General features: G+C 39.1%; 1 protein-coding gene across 4 annotated transcripts in view; it reads left to right on the top strand.

Annotated features, from left to right (window-relative positions):
- Nucleotides 1-5,502: 5,502 nt before the first annotated feature.
- The window catches only part of src (v-src avian sarcoma (Schmidt-Ruppin A-2) viral oncogene homolog), a 52,647-nt gene continuing 40,162 nt past the window's right edge, over nucleotides 5,503-17,987 (top strand). For 3 of the 4 annotated variants that reach the window (XM_025006580.2, XM_037977185.1, XM_025006579.2), the window contains exon 1: nucleotides 5,504-5,917. The gene's annotated coding sequence lies outside the window, so the exon portion shown is untranslated. Of the gene's footprint in view, nucleotides 5,918-17,987 lie in introns of all 4 variants that reach the window. The other variant, XM_017419199.3, reaches the window with a different exon arrangement.

The following is a 17,987-nucleotide window of genomic DNA, read 5'->3' as shown; positions in this document are numbered from 1 at the left end:
CCTTGCGTCTCGCGAGAAGGTTCAGGGATTGAGTGCCGGTCATCACGTGACTATATAGAGTCACGTGGGTCACCGGCAGGTCACAGGTGACTTTGTCGTGATTAGTACTCGACCTGCGCATGCGCAAGAATGATCATTCAGTGCTTGGAGCACCGCCTCTGGCGGTCATCCGGGATTCATAGAACCGTAGTTACAACTGTAACTTTCGTTTCTTCCTTATGCAATTACTGAATATGTTCTGAATAAAGCATTATTGTTCTTGGAATTACTGCTGTTGCTGTCAATAGTTGTTTATAAATGATTTCTCTCTTCAGTGTGTACTTTCTTGGAATTCTGTCTTTTGTGTATAGTGTTGTCTTATTGCTTTTGTTTTATGTAAAAATCCGAGTCATTATCCCAGAGCCTATAGCTGGTCAGCAGAAGACCAATTACATGGCAGACATCCGGGATGTGCCTTAGTATTAAAACTAACCTTTGATTGTCAGGAATAACAGCTCTGTCAGCTCAAACTGAAAAAGACAAGTAAAGTTATTAAAAACATATTCATTTTTTATACATTACCTTATTTCAGGCTAACTGAAAATATTTTGTTATTCTTTAGAGCAGTGGTTCCCAAACTTTTCAGCTTCCGACCCATAAAACAATAGTGACAAAGGTGTGTGACCCCATCTGTTGGCTGTTTAAACATCCAAAAATGCTAATGACTCTATTAAATAAGGATGTGATGACAACACAAACAGTCTTTACATCCATTATGCTATTTTTTAATCAATTTGTGGACTTGTATTTCAATTCTCTGTAACAATTATGGTGTAAATATTTAATAAAAACTGGGTTTTTAATTGTAACTTGATATTTGGAGAGTATCTAAGGACCCCTACTTGGTGTTAGGTGACCCACATTGGGGTCCTGACCCCAACTTTGGGAATCATTGCTTCATGAATTCTGTTTTCAGATCCATAACTCTGCTCTTTAAATGGAAATTTGAAAGGAACAAAATGAGCATACTGTTTAAGTATTAAACTAACAGAGATAAGAGCTTTACAAGTAACATGAGACGTTAGGGGGCCAAGGAAGGAACTGTACTGCATGAGGTAATAGTGACAGATGGTGGGGTGAGATTAGATCTGACACCTTCCTGTTTGTGATGTAATGGACAGGTTGACAGATGAGCTCAGGCAGGAGTCCCCATGTTCCCAAATGACACTGTGATATGAAGTGAAAGTCTGGAGAGGTGGAGGTTTGCTCTGAAAAGAAGAGGGATGAAAGTCAGCAGAAGCAGGACAGAATCCATGTGTGTGAATGAGAGGAAGTCAGATGGATGCTGCGAGGAGTAGAGGTACTGAAGATGGATGAGTTTAAGCATCCAAAGCAGGGGTGTCAGACTCCAGGCCTCAAGGGCTGCTGTCCTGGGAGTTTTAGGATTTTCTGCTCCAACACACCTGATTCAAATGGTTTAATCACCTCCTCACCAAATCATCAAGTTCTCCAGAAGCAGAAGTCATTCATTTAAAGCAGGTGTTGTAAAGCAAAGACACATCTAAAACATGCAGGAGAGCGGCCCCCGAGGAATGGAGTTTGACACCTGTGATCCAAAGCAATGAGCGATGCACAAGAGAGATGAAGACAAGAGTGGAGACAAGTGTCAGTGGTGATTTGTGAAGGAAGGAGAGCTGCAAGAGTGAAAGGGAAGGTTTAAAACAGGCTATTCAACTTCAGTTGTAAATAGGCCATATATAGAAATTACTCTTGGGCTGAGGGTCACAGGCAATAATTATTGCCCTCCACTTCAAAGTGAAACCACACAGTTATGTTTTTTCCTATGTCTGAGTGTATATGCATGTGTTTGTCTCCGTTTACCAAAGAATCACTGGATGAAATTTAATGAAACTTGCAGAGTGTAATCACTGGATGCACATCTACAGCTAATTACCTTTTTGAGCCAGTCCAATTCAAGATGACTCTGACAGCCAACCGACCTGCAAAAACACATAAATGACTATAAAGCAGTCAATTTTACAAATATTTTTAAATTTTTATATGGTAGTAGCTGAGATGGATCACCAACACATATTTTGAGCACTTATAGATTGCACAAAATCTCTGTTTAAAATTTGATCATTAGCTACTTGTCAGCTGTGTGTTACCAAATATCTAATGAACCACTGAACAGATGTTAATGAAACTGTCAGAAAATAATCCTTTGATGTACATATATAACTGATTAACTTTTTGAGCCAACCCAATTCATGTTGTCCTCTCTTTCCATGTGAACCAGGCAGTTGGAAGTAGAAGCGTTCACCAGCCACATCAACTCTGTTGACAACAACATCAAGTTCACCAGAGAAGATGCAAACAACAACATGCTGCCTTTTTTGTCCTGTCTATTTTCACAAATCAAATTACATAGTCTTAAAATGAATTGGATGTCTTAAAAAGTATGATTATTTTTGACTGAGTGAGTATTATTTATCAGAAGGTCTGGAAATTCACCTGAGTCATATTTTCTATGAAAGCCTATTTCTGCTACTTTGATGACATATATCCTCAGAGTCATAAACATAAAATATCTCATAATCATCACCTAACATCTCAGATGCTAAATGATAATTATGAGATAGCAGAGCTCTGGAATCACTAGAAATATTTTAATGAAACTTTCAGGAAATAATCCCTGGATGTACATCTTTAACTGAATAACTTTTTGAGCCAACCAAATTCAAGATGGCTGCCACATGCAATTCAACTTAGAAAAAAAAAACATATTGAGATAAAATTTGATGTCGTGGTAGTTGAATGTCATTTGCAACACATACTTTGAGCATGACATCTGTTGGTACTGCATGAGATTTTGCATACTATTACATTCAAGGTTTGAACAAAACAGCTACAACTCTGATATTTCTTTACCTAACATCATTAAATACTGGCTGTTATTGGCAAAGTGAAGGAAAAATACTTTTTAAATTTCATTTACTTTAAAACTGTCAAATTTCTAAATCTATTTTTCATTATTTTGGCTTTAAAAGAGACATTGTGACACTTGTAGCAATCTTAGTTCATCTAAGCTGGTGTAGAAATCCAAAAATGGTTATAAAACAAAAACAACTGTAGATCTTTTGCTTCTCTTTGATGGGCTTTCTCAATTCAAAAAGCAGAGAGTGTAGAGTTTGAGCTTTTAAAGTTGAAATGTTCTGTAAACTAGATTTACAACTAGATTCACATTCAGATTAACTCAGTCTCCTCATAATAGAGGCTCGTTAGGGTCCTTGTTAGCCTGACTCACAGACGGGCCGCCCTGGTCACATGAATGAATGAAGGTGTTGATTAGAGTGAAACTTACCGAGTATCAGGCCTAAAGCTCCATTGTTGGTTTTTGAAAGCTGAAATCTGAGACCTCCTCCTCTGTTTAAAGTTGGTTTCTCTTGGTTGACGTAAATGGCTTCATTCACCTCCCTCTCAAACCATCTAGCTTCTCTGTCCAAAATATGAACATTTTGGTTCTCAAAAGAGTGTCCCTTGTCCTTGAGGTGTAGGTGAACAGCTGCGTCCTGTCCTGAAGAGGTGGCTCTCTTCTGTTGATTCATGCGTTTGTGGAGAAGCTGTTTGGTTTCTCCAATTTAGAGTTCTGGACATGTCACTGCACTGAACTGCAGACACCACACTGCTCAGTTTGTCTTTGGGTGTTTTGTCCTTAGGGTGGACTAGCCTCTGCCTGAGAGACCTGTTGGGTTTGAAATGTACCGGGACGTTGTATTTGGAGAAAATCCTTCTGAGTTTCTCGGATACTCCAGCAACGTAAGGAATGACAATGTTCTTTCTTCTGTTCTTCTCCTGGTTCTGTTCCCTGGTGTGTTTAGTGGATTTCCTCGCTGACTTGACAGAAGTCCAGTGAGGATATCCACATGTCTGAAGCGCTTTTTTGATGTGTTTTTGTTACTTTTCCTTCCCTTCTGTCCTCATTGGAACATTCGGCCCGATGCTGTAGAGTTCTGATGACAGAAAGTTTATGTTCCAGTAGGTGATGAGAGTCAAACAGAAGGTACTGATTTGTGTGGGTCAGTTTCCTGTAAACATCAAGGTTGAGGCTGTCCTCTCTGTCCATGTGAACCAGGCAGTTGGAAGTAGAAGCGTTCACCAGCCACATCAACTCTGTTGACAACAACATCAAGTTCACCAGAGAGGATGCAAACGACAACGTGCTGCCTTTTTTGTACTGTCTATTTTAACAAATCAAATTACATAGTCTCAAAATGAATTGGATGTCTTAAAAAGTGTGATTATTTTTGACGTTGTGAGTATTATTTATCAGAAAGTCTGGAAATTCACCTGAGTCATATTTTCTATGAAAGCCTATTTCTGCTACTTTGATGACATATATCCTCTGAGTCATAAATATTAGATACTTTGTCAAAACTATGACCCAGTATCTCATAATTATCACTTACCATCTCAGATGCTAAATGATAATTATGAGATAGTACAGCTCTGGAACAAATTTCAGGGCCACTGCAAATTTTCCAGTTTTTCTGATTTTACTACAAGTATATGTTTGAGTAGAATGAACATATTTATTTTATTCTATTGACTCATTGAGACACCATTTCCATCAGGTTCCAAATAAAAATCTTGTCATCTTTGCTCACAAACTATTAAACAGTCCAAATCTGATTGAAGTTTTCCAGTTTCTTAGCAGAACATAACAGATGGTCAGAATAACAAAAAAGGCACATTGTTTTCGGACCTCAAATAATACAAAGGAAACAAAATTATAATTGTGTTTTGACATCACAATAGTTTTACCTTAGAAAGAAATCAAAGATCAATTTATGGTAATATAACTGAGTTTTAATCCCAGTTTTGATAAATCCTGACGTGCTCGTTGCTGCTGAGTGACTTTTTGCCACTCCTGGTGAAAAAACTTCAATCAGGCTTGGTCTGTTTAATAGTTTGTGACCATCTATCCTCTTGATCACATTCCAAAGGTTTTCAATGGGGTTCAGGTCTGGAAATTGGGCTGGCCATGACAGTCTGAATCTGATGGTCCCCCTCCAAGGAAAAAAAAAGGTAAAGTTCTCTACAATTAATGTGTTTCCTGATTTGAACACTGGGTGGCAGCATTGAACCACAAAGAAAAATGATGAGAGTATTTTGTTGGTCAATGCAGAAACAATGAAAAACAATTTTACTCTGCGCTTTATTTATTTATAACTGTAGAGTTCCGTGTAATTTCACAGTTTTTAATAACAGTCATATAGTACATGACTCAAACTCGTATGACATCAACGAAGAACTGATGAGTATGGTTGAGTCAACCCTGAGGAAAATGTGTGTAAATCCCAACCAATAATGTGAAGAACTCCTCACAGGTTTGAACCTGCAGCCTCGGGTGAAGGAGGGTGAGGAGCGGCTCGCCCGTTCAGCCAGATCAGAAAGGAAGCCGACCAATCAGAGCGCTCCGTCCGCAGGAGGCCCCGCCCCCCGCTGCCTGGCTCACCATCCCAGTGTTTTAGTCTTGGTTCGTTGTTGCCGCGGAGCAGCGTCCCGTCGCTCGCGTCTACACGAAACTCTCGGTTGTACGGATGTGACAGCCTGTCCACTGCGCGTACCTTCTTCTCCCAGGCTGCGTGAGGGGAAAAATGTCCCGCTGAGCTCCGCAGGGTTTTCCCCCCCGTCATGACCTCGCCGGGCCCGAGCACTTGAAGAGGATTCATCCACTCTCAGTGGCTCCGGAACCGGCTCGAACGGCCGTGTCTGCCAGCGCTGCTTCCACCTCCACACGCCCATATTTTATTTTATTTGTGTGTTTTGGATATTTTTTGTGTGCGTCTCCGATCAGTTCGCTGATGGTTTGAGTCGAATTCCTTCTGATTTAGAGAAAAGCACCGACACCAAAGCTCCAGCAGCTGCTTTCAGGGTGAGTAAACTTGTTTCAGTCAGACACGAGTTAGTGAAAAAATAATCACAGGTTCCAAACATCACATAGACCTCAGTTTACCATCTTTTTTTAAAAAAAAAAAAAGTCTACTCAAACTAAGGCTCTTCTTTTCTGTAGTTTTCTCTCCTTGTATGTCACTAAATTTCTGGTTGGAGCGTCTACAACTTACCATCAGCGATTTTTTTCCACTTTAAACTGTGGTTTTTAATAGGAAATGGATAACATTTTGCTCATACCTTCCAGTGCAATGCGTTGTGTAGCAATCACACCACACCTTTCTGTGCCAACATCCAGGATTTGGGAAAGCAGTGGGAGCTTTAATTGAAGCCTGTGCTTGTTTTATTGAGTGAGAACTTTATAGAAGTGTATAAAAAGACTGATCGGATTTGGATTGTCTGACACTATACAGCCACAGGTTTCCTTCCCAGAACCACACACAGACACTTTAAGGACCTGTAAGAAAAGTATCTCCCACTCAGCAAGAGTCAACTGTCCAAATATTGACTGAAATCTGGTGCAACTAGCAACAGAATGACAAGCATGCAGATTTTTGAAAAGTTCATTTTACATCCCTCCATGTTTCTTGTATGAGGTTTTTTTAAAAAAAACAAACAAAAAAGGTTTATGTTTAAACAAATGACTTAGATAAAAAGAACTTTGAAGGAACTTTTCAAATGATACCAAGATCACGTATCTGGATTAAAAATTAGGAAAGTTACAGCTTTTTAAAATAAAAATATATAAAAAAAAGATTGAGTTTTAATTGAATCTGAAAAGTTTGTTAGTTTTGTTAGAGATTGCCATGAAACTTGGGAGGAAATGTCACTTGCTGAACGAACTAGCTTTTTCAGGGATTAGCATATTATAAAATTAGGTCATTTTGATTAAATCGCTAATCTTTATTCACCCCAAAGATTGAGTTTGTTACTTTAGAAAGTTATGTCGTCATTACATTTTCTACATTTTAATGGTAGGGAGGGGAGTATGACCTGATGAATCAAATTGGTTAGTTTTCAGATTATAGTTGGAAACATGAACTAAGGTTGCTTGGTGAAAATCAAGTATGCTTTTTGTTGGAACAAAGGTTCAAAATTTGGCTGCGGCTATCTGTCAAATGGGAACTAAATGACTAGACAACAAATTGAATTCTGGGCACTTTTCCTATTCATGATTAATGCCGATTGTGATCATTCCAACCCACTAGTCAAGAAAATTAGAACTTATTAGGGGATGGTCCTGTTAGGTAGGAAAATTACAGGGTGCATTTCTTTTGAGTTAGCAGGGCAATCTGCCGAGAAGAAGTGATGATGAGCTGAAAAGGGAGGAGCCTCCTAATTGAGAGCAAAAGTATTTACCAGTGGGACAAGGTATCACCTTATCAGAGTGATCTGAGTTTGTGGTGTCCTTTGACAGCTAACAAGATAAGTGCACAACAGAGACAAAATAAATATTAGAAATCATCTATTGTTTAACACAGAGCCTGTAATTTATCACGCTACGCTAATTCACTGACTATTCGTCACATTTGAATCTTGGCAGTGAAACAGCTTGGTTTGTTTACATCAGTTGTGTGGTTTAGCCGGTTTAACCGCTGCATCTAAGTTGACGTTCAGCTCATACGCCGCTAGAAATGGAGTTCAAACAACGCACCCCCGGCTATCCGCTCTGTCACCTGGGCTGCAAATGATGTGCAGCCACACAGTGAGTGGTCGGAACCAAGATTGCTGCTCATGTTCCCATTATGACTGCACATTGTCTTGTGTACACTGTACACATCAGGCCTGGCTGCTGATCTGAGATCTGCTGTCATCCATGGAGAGAAGTTAACCCTAACCTGGTTAAGCATTTAGACCAGGAGTCTACTTTTTACAACTGGAAGAACCATTTTTACTATCTCTCCCACTAAATACAATTTTGTAAAGAGCCACAACGCATACTTGAACCTTAAAAACAAGATAAAACAATTTCTAAGGTTTTTTTTTTTTGTCCATCCATTTTCTTTTTTTTGCTGTTTTCTTTCTGGGTCACAGGAGAGCTGGTGCCTTAGTGGGTCACTGTGCGAGAGGCGGGGTACACCATAGATAGGTGTTCAGTTTATCACAAAGACAAAGAGACAAATGAGACAAACAACTATTCACACCCTCAGTCACACCTAAGGAGAACATGCAAACTCCACACAGAAAGGCCTAAGCCAGGAGGCGAACCTGCATCTTTTGCTGTGATGCAACAGCTCTGACCACTGCATCGCCGTGCAGCCCTTCGTATTATATGTAGTGTGTAAATATACTAGATTGTGTTGCATTGTGGTATTTAGATTAGATTTTTTTAAGTGGTAGACTAAAAGAAAAGAAAGAAAAGAACAGTTCATATAGTTCAGTACAAGCAAATTATACCAAATGTCTAGTTTCATTCTGCCCAAACCTATTAGTGTCTGTATACAGAACTACTTATTTTTTCTTAAATATGGAAAATGACTATACATTAAGTAGCCCAATAAAAAAAAAAGCTGTTTCCTAATGTCTCTAAAATAGTGAACATAAACAAATAGGTTTGCTGATTGCAACTATAAAATAAAATGTACACAGGTTATCCTGAACTGTACCAATCCTAAATGACTCTTCCATGGATGTCGGCCATTGTTGACCTATTTTCAGTCACTTTGACTGTTTGCGCATGTGAACAAGGGATTGACAAAATTGTGCTGATTTTGTTTCTTACTTTGAGTTTTCTTTTTGTTTATTTATGTTTGATTGGTCTTCATGACATTGCAGTAAGTACATTAAGGACTCGAATGTCCTCAACTAAAAGGCCCCAATCTTTACTTGTAACTCAGCTTTTATTAGAGCCAGGTCTTTAATTTTCTGTTTTTTACAAGAATGACTTGCTGTATGTTACTAGTGCGTCCCTTTTGGTTCCTTTAAAATCAAGTCAGTTTTAATATATGTACACTTTCTGCTTTCACAAAAATTTATCTCAAGTATGTTGAAAAAAATGAGTACTTTCTGGCACATTTGGAAAGTAATGCCACTGTATGCCAGGAAGTTGCGTAAACTAAACAGAGAACAAACAGGCTAATCATTTATTAGCTAAACATGGATCACTGCATTTTAGACAGTGGAACTCAAGCCATAATTCACTCATACTGGTCTGAAATGATGGGAAGCTGTGTACACAGTGTCTTTGTAAAAAAAACAAAAAAACATAAGCTGCCCAACCCACCTGGGTGACCTGATAATTCACATACAGAGATTCCACGCTTAAACTGCAAAAATCTGAATTGGAAACTGCTAAAAAATACCAAATCCTATTGTCAATGTCAATTTAACATTACTCAGGTACAGGTACCTGTGACTGGGCCTCTGCCCATGGGCCCCGGTCGGGCTCAGACCAAATGAACAACATGGGTTTGCCATCCTGTCGATCCAGGAGGGGCCGTAGGAGTCAGGTGCAATGTGCTATAGGCGGCAGCCAAAAGTGGGGGCCTTGGCACTCTGACCCTAGTTTACCAAAGCTGGGACTTGGGACGTGGAATGTGTGTAAGGTTGAGAAGTACTGACTAGATATAGTGGAGCTCTACCTTAATCCACTGTGGTGCTGACCTTGGTGAGAGGTGATGGGCTGGTGTGGGCCTACGTATAGCCCCCCAGATTGGTGTCTGTGCATTGAGAGGGTGGCTTCTCTGGGTTTTGGGTAGCTGAGAGGGTACCTTCAGGTAGAGAGACTTGCTCTAACTCTTGCTTGTGCCTATTCACTGAAAGGCAGTTCAGAGTACAGAGTTCTTGGAGACCTTAGAGGGGGTGCTGTAAAGTGCTCCAGCTCTGGACTCCAACATTTATATTATTTTTAAAGAAGTAGAAGCTTCTCTAGAAGTTGTTAAATATACATTTAAATAAGTCAAGTAATTATTGTTTTTTTTAATGAAAAACGCATCACATCGACCTCTGAAGGGAATATAAAACTGTTTATGCTGATCTTATATTGACATCAACACAGAGCTTACTGTAGGTGATTATTTTGATGGATGAACAATGGTCTAAATATAGCCTAAAAGTTTTAAAAGTTTTGTAAATGTTTCATGCTGAAATAAACTGTGCAGATTGCAGACCCCTGGACGGGGCAATTTCTTTCTCTCTCTGACATTAAAGTATTGGTTTCTTTGTTTGTGTGAGACTAAACCACGTGATCTAGTCACCATCCTGGCAGTTGAAACACAACATTTGGCACTGTTTTAATGCTGTGAACACACACACACGCACACTTAAAACCTGCTGTACCAGTGTATTGTCACACCTTTTTGATCTGCCCTAAACTAAATATTGAGTGTAAACTCTCAACTTCTTTAGTTTTTTTTCTCCTTGTCATAATCTGTTCTGAAACAGGAACCCTTTTACCTCAGACTTGTATTAGAGCTCCATCAGTGGAGTTTCAGTGGAAAGTAAAACTGCTCATGGGTTTGATTATGAGTGCAGAAGACTAATCTGTCACAGATTTTGCCCATAAGGTTTTAGCTGTTCTGTTTGTGTTCCCACCCCCTGCAGACAGGAAAAATATTAATTTCTTCTTAGATCCAATATTTAACATTAGAGCTCTGAGATGTAAAGTGATGCTAGTGATAAAGTCTTAATGTGTGCCTGATGCATTCTGTCTCTTTTGTCAAATATTTTTATCGCCTGCCACTAAAAGGCAAGGGCAGACAGTAATGTTTGTCTGTCTGTCATGAAAATATTCTCCGAACCACTGGACAAATTTTAATAAAACTAGCATTAAAATTTTAAGCTAATCGTTGGATATAAAAATGATTAACTTTTGGAGTCAACACAGTTGACAACATTATTTTCAAGTTTTCACCTAAACAGCTACATCTGTCTTTTCTCATCATAAGATGATCTTAGTTTTAAACTCTGGCTTGAAATGTGGCGGGTGGTATGCATTCCTTCAAGGAATGCAAGGGACTTATTTACCTAATCACGCCAGTTTTACCAGTTATTGGAGGGCCTCAGGCAGTGTGATGATGCAACCAGCTGATGACTGAGAGGTGTTTGCCCTATTTTCCTTTGTAGTTGCCTTATTTGGGGCTCTACAGAGTGCACCCCCTCCCCTCTCTAATGCTCTGTGGAATCCCACAAATGCCTCCCAGTGAAAGCCAAAGATGTTTGTGTCAGCTCCAGTGAGATTGGTGGAAAGTGGTTTCTTGAGGTTGAAATTCCTGCTAATTGGCAGCGTGGCTGCGGACTGGCCCCTTTGTTTTCTCCTACAGCAGGGGGTCTGTGTCGGGGGGATACACTGGCATCAACTGCTTTTTTTTCCCTCAGCGAACTGCTCCGGTAGAATCCGAATCAGATTTAGAAAGACGGGTTGTTTCCACTTTAAAAATTAAACTACTTTTGAGAGACGATGATTGAACTCAGGGTGGTCTCTAATTGTTGTTTTCAGTAGTCTTGTGTCTCTAACTGCATTTAGCTGCACAGAGGCTAAATGTGCTGTTCTATTAAAGAGATTCTAATCCAGCAGGCGGTTTGATGATTTCATTGTTTGATTTTTTTTAAGTGTCCCAGTTTGTAGGGTCGTATGGGAATTAATTGGCTCTGAACTCTGAAGACATAGCAATTGTATCATTTTTTTTTTTTTTGTCAATGGGAATACAAGCTTGTTGACCAGAAAAACAGAAATAAAAAAGGTATGTCATGACAAGGTTTTAGACTAAGATCATCTTATGAGAAATGACATAGTTGTAGTCGTTTTGGTCAACACTTGTAAATGACATCATATTGCAAGATCTTGCTAGATGTTTTTTTTTTTTAATATATATTTATTAATTTTAACAATATAGAACACAAAACACAAACATCTGGCCCATATGTACAAGATCAGGAGTCACAGTCAATTGTTAGCTGCGTGTATAATAAGAAAACAAAACAAAACAAAGCACTTAGAATGGGTATTAGGAGGCAGTATACATCAATACTATAGCACAAAAGCTCTTGTGAGAATTGTGGAAATATTCAATCCAATATATGACAGAAAGGGTTCCCATGTCTTGATAAAAACGTCATCTTTACAATGCAAACGACATGTCAAGTAATCAAGAGACACATAGCTGAGTATAACTCTCTGCCACTGTAACTTGGAGGGGATTTTGTCAGTTATCCAATTCAGGAGGAGACATTTTCTGGCACAAAAAGTTAGCATTCTGTAGAGCTTTCTCTTATATTTATCACTGACAATAGGATCAACCACTCCAAGTAACAAAAATAGGGGATTATTGTTTAAATGAACTTTTATTTTCAATTTTATTCATTTCCCCTCCAATATTCTGCCAGAATTGTTTCACTTTAGTACAAGACCAAAAACAGTGTGTAAGAGTACCAACCTCAGTCTTACATTTCATGCACTGTGAAGATGTGGTAGGTTTAAATTTTTGCCTTTGATAAGGTGAGATGTGAGCTCTATGGAGAATCATAAGTTGAGTCGCTCTAACTCTATTACAGACGCTTAAAGTTTTTACATTTCCCCAGGCATTGTTCCAGTCATCATCAGTAATGTTACAGTTAAGTTCCCTTTCCCACAATTCCTTCAAGCAAGAGGTTTTCTCTGCATTTTGACTTTTAATGATATTGTAAAATGTACTAATAGAAGTAGCCGACCTGGTTAAAAAAAGTTGTCTTTCAGTATCCGACACTTCCTGACAAACCAAAAGTGTTGTGCTTTTCCTAATAAAATCCCTAACCTGTAAGTATCGAAAAAAGTCCTCTTTTGAAACATTGTATTTTTCAGTCAATTGAGTAAATGACATCAAGGTAGATCCCTCAAATAGGTCATGTAATTTAGATATTCCCTTTTCAATCCATCTTTTAAAGTTATTATCCATTATTCCAGGTAGAAAGTCGGGATTTCCACATATTGGAGTAAAGACCGAAGTTTTTTGAGACCTACCCTCTAGTTTTCTTATAGTTCGCCATGCTGTAGCTGTGGACATCGTAATTGGATTGGTACAAACTGATTTAAGGGATTCCACCTTTTTTAGAAAAAGAAGTGATTTTAAGGGACAGTCAGACATCGAACTTTCAATATCAAGCCAGAGAGAAGTAGGCTTATTACGTATCCAATCAGCCATGATGCGTAAGTGAACACTGAGTTGGTAGTTTCGAATATCTGGGAGGTCAGTACCCCCTTCCACTGACGAGCGACATAATGTGGCTATTTTAAGACGTGCTTTTCTTTTGGACCATATAAAGGAGCTAAACCAACTGTTTAATTGTTTTAGGGATTTATGAGAAAACATAACTGGGACCATTTGTATTGGGTAGAGTAGTCTAGGAAGAACATTCATTTTTAAAAGAGCAATTCGGCCCATCCAGGATATGGGAAGAGTATTCCATCTCTCTAGGTCTAGCCGAATGCGTTCAAACAGGGGTGAGAAATTGGCTTTATACATTTGGTCGAATTTTGGTGTAATATGTATTCCAAGATAAATAAAACCCTCTGGTGACCATTTAAATGGGAAGGGCCTCACAGGTATTTGTTTCAGGGTGCCCAAGGGCATGGCTTCCGATTTACTAAAATTTATTTTATAGCCAGAGAATTGGCTAAACAGATCTATTGTCTCAATCAAACAAGGAATAGACACCGTTGGCTTAGTCACTACAATTAGAACATCGTCAGCGTAAAGAGTGATCTTATGCTCTCTATCCGCAACATTGAGACCAGTTATATCTTTATTAGACCTAATAGCTTCGGCTAAGGGCTCTATTGCAAGGGCAAACAGCAGAGGCGAGAGAGGACAGCCCTGTTTCGTACCTCTTAAAACACTAAAGTAAGGAGATCGTAAACCATTTGTGAGCACAGCTGACAAAGGATTTTTATACAGAAGTTTCACCCAGTTTGTAAAATTTTCTCCCAGACCAAAGTTATGCAATGTATAAAACAGGTATGATAATTCCACACGGTCAAATGCTTTCTCTGCGTCCAGAGAAAGCACAAGACCATTCACTGATTTTTCCTGAAAAAACTGGATGGTGTTTAGCAGCCGACGCATATTATTATAAGAGTTACGACCTTTAATAAATCCAGTTTGGTCTTCATTAACTAAAATAGGTAACAAACGTTCTAGTCGCGTGGCTAAAATTTTAGACAAAATCTTTAAGTCAACATTCAAAAGAGAAATGGGTCTATACGACGCACAGTCTTCCGGGGGCTTACCCTTCTTTAAAATTAAAGAGATATTTGCCTCTCTCAGGGATTGCGGTAGTGTCCCTTTCATAAAAGAGTCATTAAACATATTTAAAAGAGGGTCAATTAAGAGGTTCTGAAACTCTTTGTAATATTCCACACCAAGTCCATCCGGGCCAGGAGACTTGCCAGATTGGAGCCCTTTAATTGCATCCAGCACTTCATTTTTAGATATAGGTGCATCAAGACTAATTTTCTGGTCCTCAGATAGACAAGGGAGCTTAAGAGAGGAGAAAAACTTATCCATTTTCTCAGTTGCGTTGGGCTGTAGTTCTGATTTATATAGGTTTTCATAAAAAATCCTAAATGTATTATTGATGTTAGCAGTTTCAAAAGTTTGCTTTCCCTGGTCATCTATGACAGAAGAGATAGTTTGGGAGTCTGCCTTTTTCTTTGTTAAATATGCCAAATATTTCCCTGCTTTATCTCCATGTTCATACATTTTTTGTCTTGCAAATCTGATCTGAATTTCCGCTTCTCTAGTCAGTAGTGTGTCCAAGGCAGAACGAAGTGCAGTTATCTCTTTAAGTTTTTGTGCAGATGAACGTGTGACGTATTCTCTCTCAGCCCGCTTTAATTTTGACTCCAAGATCTTCCTTTGCTCAGCCTGCCTACGTCTCTTGATGGATGTATAGGATATAATAAGACCTCTAGAAACGGCTTTAGATGTTTCCCACAATAATGATGGATTGTCTGTTGAGGGTAAATTACTTAACAGAAACAGTTCAAATTCCTCTTTGAAATAAGACAAAAACTTTTGGTCTGCCAGAATAGAGGGGTTAAGCCTCCAAAATCTAGTTGGGTTTGCAGGATTTGTAAAAGTATACTGTATAAATACCGCAGCATGGTCAGAAACAGCTATTGGGCCTATAGAGCTGGAGGTGACTGAACTTAACAAAAGTTTAGGGAGTAAGAAATAGTCAATTCTAGTGTAGGCTCTGGATACATTTGAAAAGAATGTGTATTCCTTAACTGTTAGATGTTGAGCTCGCCATACGTCTACATAGTCCATATCATCACAAAATGCATTGACAATCTTAGCATGAGAAGATGGTGACAATTTACCAGGAGGGGACTTGTCTATAATGGGATGTAAATGACAATTAAGGTCTCCCCCTATAAGTGTCTGCATGACGCCAAGATTTACAACTTTAGAGAACACAGTAGTTAAAAGATCAACTGGAAAACCAGGTGGGTTGTAGACATTCAATATAACAATTTCTTCTCCATAAAGCAGCCCTTTCACAATCACATAACATCCCCTTGCGTCCTTTATACAGTCCAAAATTTTAAAAGGCACATTCTTCTGTACTAAAATAGCCACTCCCCTACTTCGTGATGTAAAAGATGAATAGTAAACCTGTCCAAAACCTCCCATTTGAAGTTTTAGGTGCTCAATGTCACTTAAATGAGTCTCCTGCAATAATGCTATCTGTACACCTTCTCTCTTCAGATAATTTAAAACCTTTTTTCGTTTAACAGGTGTATGTATCCCTTTCACATTCCAAGTGCATAATTTCAAACCTGACATGATAGTAAACTATAAAATAAGACATTACCCGGACACCTGAGCATCACTTATAAAAAGTAAGGAATCATACAAATAAACATATGGCCAGATATAACACAATACAAACAACCAGAAACAACAAAAAAAAGTGTCGCTAAAGTACACTTCGCCAAACATTGGCACGAACGTAAACACTGTCCCACTCTTAATCTAAGAGAAGTTCGAGTGAAAAGGCTCTCTAACGGAACAAAAAGATACATCTGTCCAGGATGCAGGAAAGCATGGCTTATATGTCCCTACTAGGTAATCAAAGTTATCGGTAGCTTAGTACTCCAGTTTAAATACAGTTTACATCCAGCACCTCGGGAAGCCAGGACCCGAAGAAGCCGGTGGGGTCAGTCCCCTCCACATCCTCCGGTAATCCGAGGATACGGATGTTCTTCCTCCTCCCTCTGTTCTCGAGGTCGTCAGCCCGCTCCGCTAGTTTATCCACCATCTCCTCCAGAGCTTTGAGCTTGGCGTTCACGGGGTCAGCGGCATCCTCCAGCGCCGAAATTCTTTGCTCAGCCTCAGTTAACCTTTCCTCGTGGTTGTCAAGTGTGTTACTGTGCTTCGCCAGTAACTCCGATATCGGGCCCAGCTTCTCATCAATGACCCTGGAAATGTTTGCCGTTATTTCGTCCACTGCCCCGCGGAGTGTTTGTGGAGTGGCAGCAGCTCCAGCCTGGGTCTCCGCGCTAGCCTCCACTGCTACTATGCTAGCTTGTTGTGCACACGCTTCGGGAGCATCAGTGATTTGGTTCTTTTTACGTGGCATCGCGTCGGACTGTCTCAAAAACTAATTGTTAATGTTCATCTTATGATAGTACGCCTCTTAAAATTTGGAGCTGTCGTGTCTAGCGGGGTTAAATAAATTTATTAGCAAATTCCTGCACCAGCTCTCCCGGACACGACCTACTCCTACGGCGCCATGTTGAGAACCCCCCTTGCTAGATGTTTTAATATTCGAAGTATATGTTGTTAGTGACTTTCAGCTACTTCCACATATGTAAAAATGTGACTAAATCATAGACATTTTTATGTTTCCTAAAGTTGCTTGGCTTTGGTGGGCATCTTGAATTGGGGTAACTCAGGAAGGTACTCAGTTGTAGATGTATACCCAATTATTAGTTTTTGAGAATTCCAAAAAAAATTCATCCGATGTTTCATTAGATATTTATAATGCCAAAGCAAAGATCCCATGCAATGTGTAGCGCTCAGAGGTTAGCCATGACTGTTAGCTATTACCACATCAAATTCTTGCTCATTGTGTTTTTGTTTTTGTTGATTTTTATTCTAAGGTTGCTTACCTGTGGTGGCCATCTTGAAGTCAGATGACTCCAAATTTTGATCAGTTGTAGACGTACATACAGTGATTACTTTCTGAAATTTTCATTAAGATTTATCCATTGGCTCAAGAGTTATTTTGCTAACACTACAGACAGCTAAACCCACACACTCAGACACACACACACACAGGCAAAAAGATGATTGCACTTTCGGCTTTGGCAGCAGGCAATAAGAACAGTTTACATCTTGGCAAAAAATGTCCCTGAGCATGGACTCTAGTAGTGATATAACTCATAAGGTGCCTTTGCTTTTTGGAAATAAATCCTTTCCCCTTTGGCTTTAGAGTTCTTAACCAACCAAACAAAACATTCATCTGATGCCAGCACAGTTTGAATATAAGACAGTGGGATTTTATCAGCAAAAATGAGGACATGGGATTTGTGATGGCTTCCCACTGACTCAGGCCTTTGAATTTTTTATGATGCAGCCACTAAATGTCTGTCGCTCGGCCCAGATTTGGTGCTAATTAGTGTCCAGCTTCCTACATGGGGCATATGGTTAAGCATGGGAATGCAAGTGCCACCTGTTCTCCAACTCCCTCCCATATCACATCATTCCTGTTCTGTCACATTTCTTTTTGAGCTTAATGCCTCTGTGGCCTAGTTTAGTGTCTTTTAACATCTTTGTTTCTTGCTGTGTGGTATTGTTAGCTTCAATTTATTAAAACTTCTGATTTAGCATTCACACCATTGTTTTCCTGTTTTGTTTTTTTTGTTTGTTTGTTTTTTTGCTATCTAACTACTTCTGCATACTTAGTGCTTTTTTAGCCATTCATACCATATATCAAAACATTCTGCTCATTCAGGAGATGGGTGATATGACTTTTATTTTTTGTAACTTTCATGCTTTTCAAAATTAACTTGATTTATAAAAAATCGCCCATAGAAATACATTGAAATTTCTTCAGTTTATTTAAACTCA

This window comes from Kryptolebias marmoratus, linkage group LG8, assembly GCF_001649575.2.
Source record: "Kryptolebias marmoratus isolate JLee-2015 linkage group LG8, ASM164957v2, whole genome shotgun sequence".
In the NCBI taxonomy this organism is placed as follows: Eukaryota; Metazoa; Chordata; class Actinopteri; order Cyprinodontiformes; family Rivulidae; genus Kryptolebias; species Kryptolebias marmoratus.
Note: the sequence above shows the minus strand (reverse complement) of the source record. Positions and strands in the feature narration are given on the sequence as shown.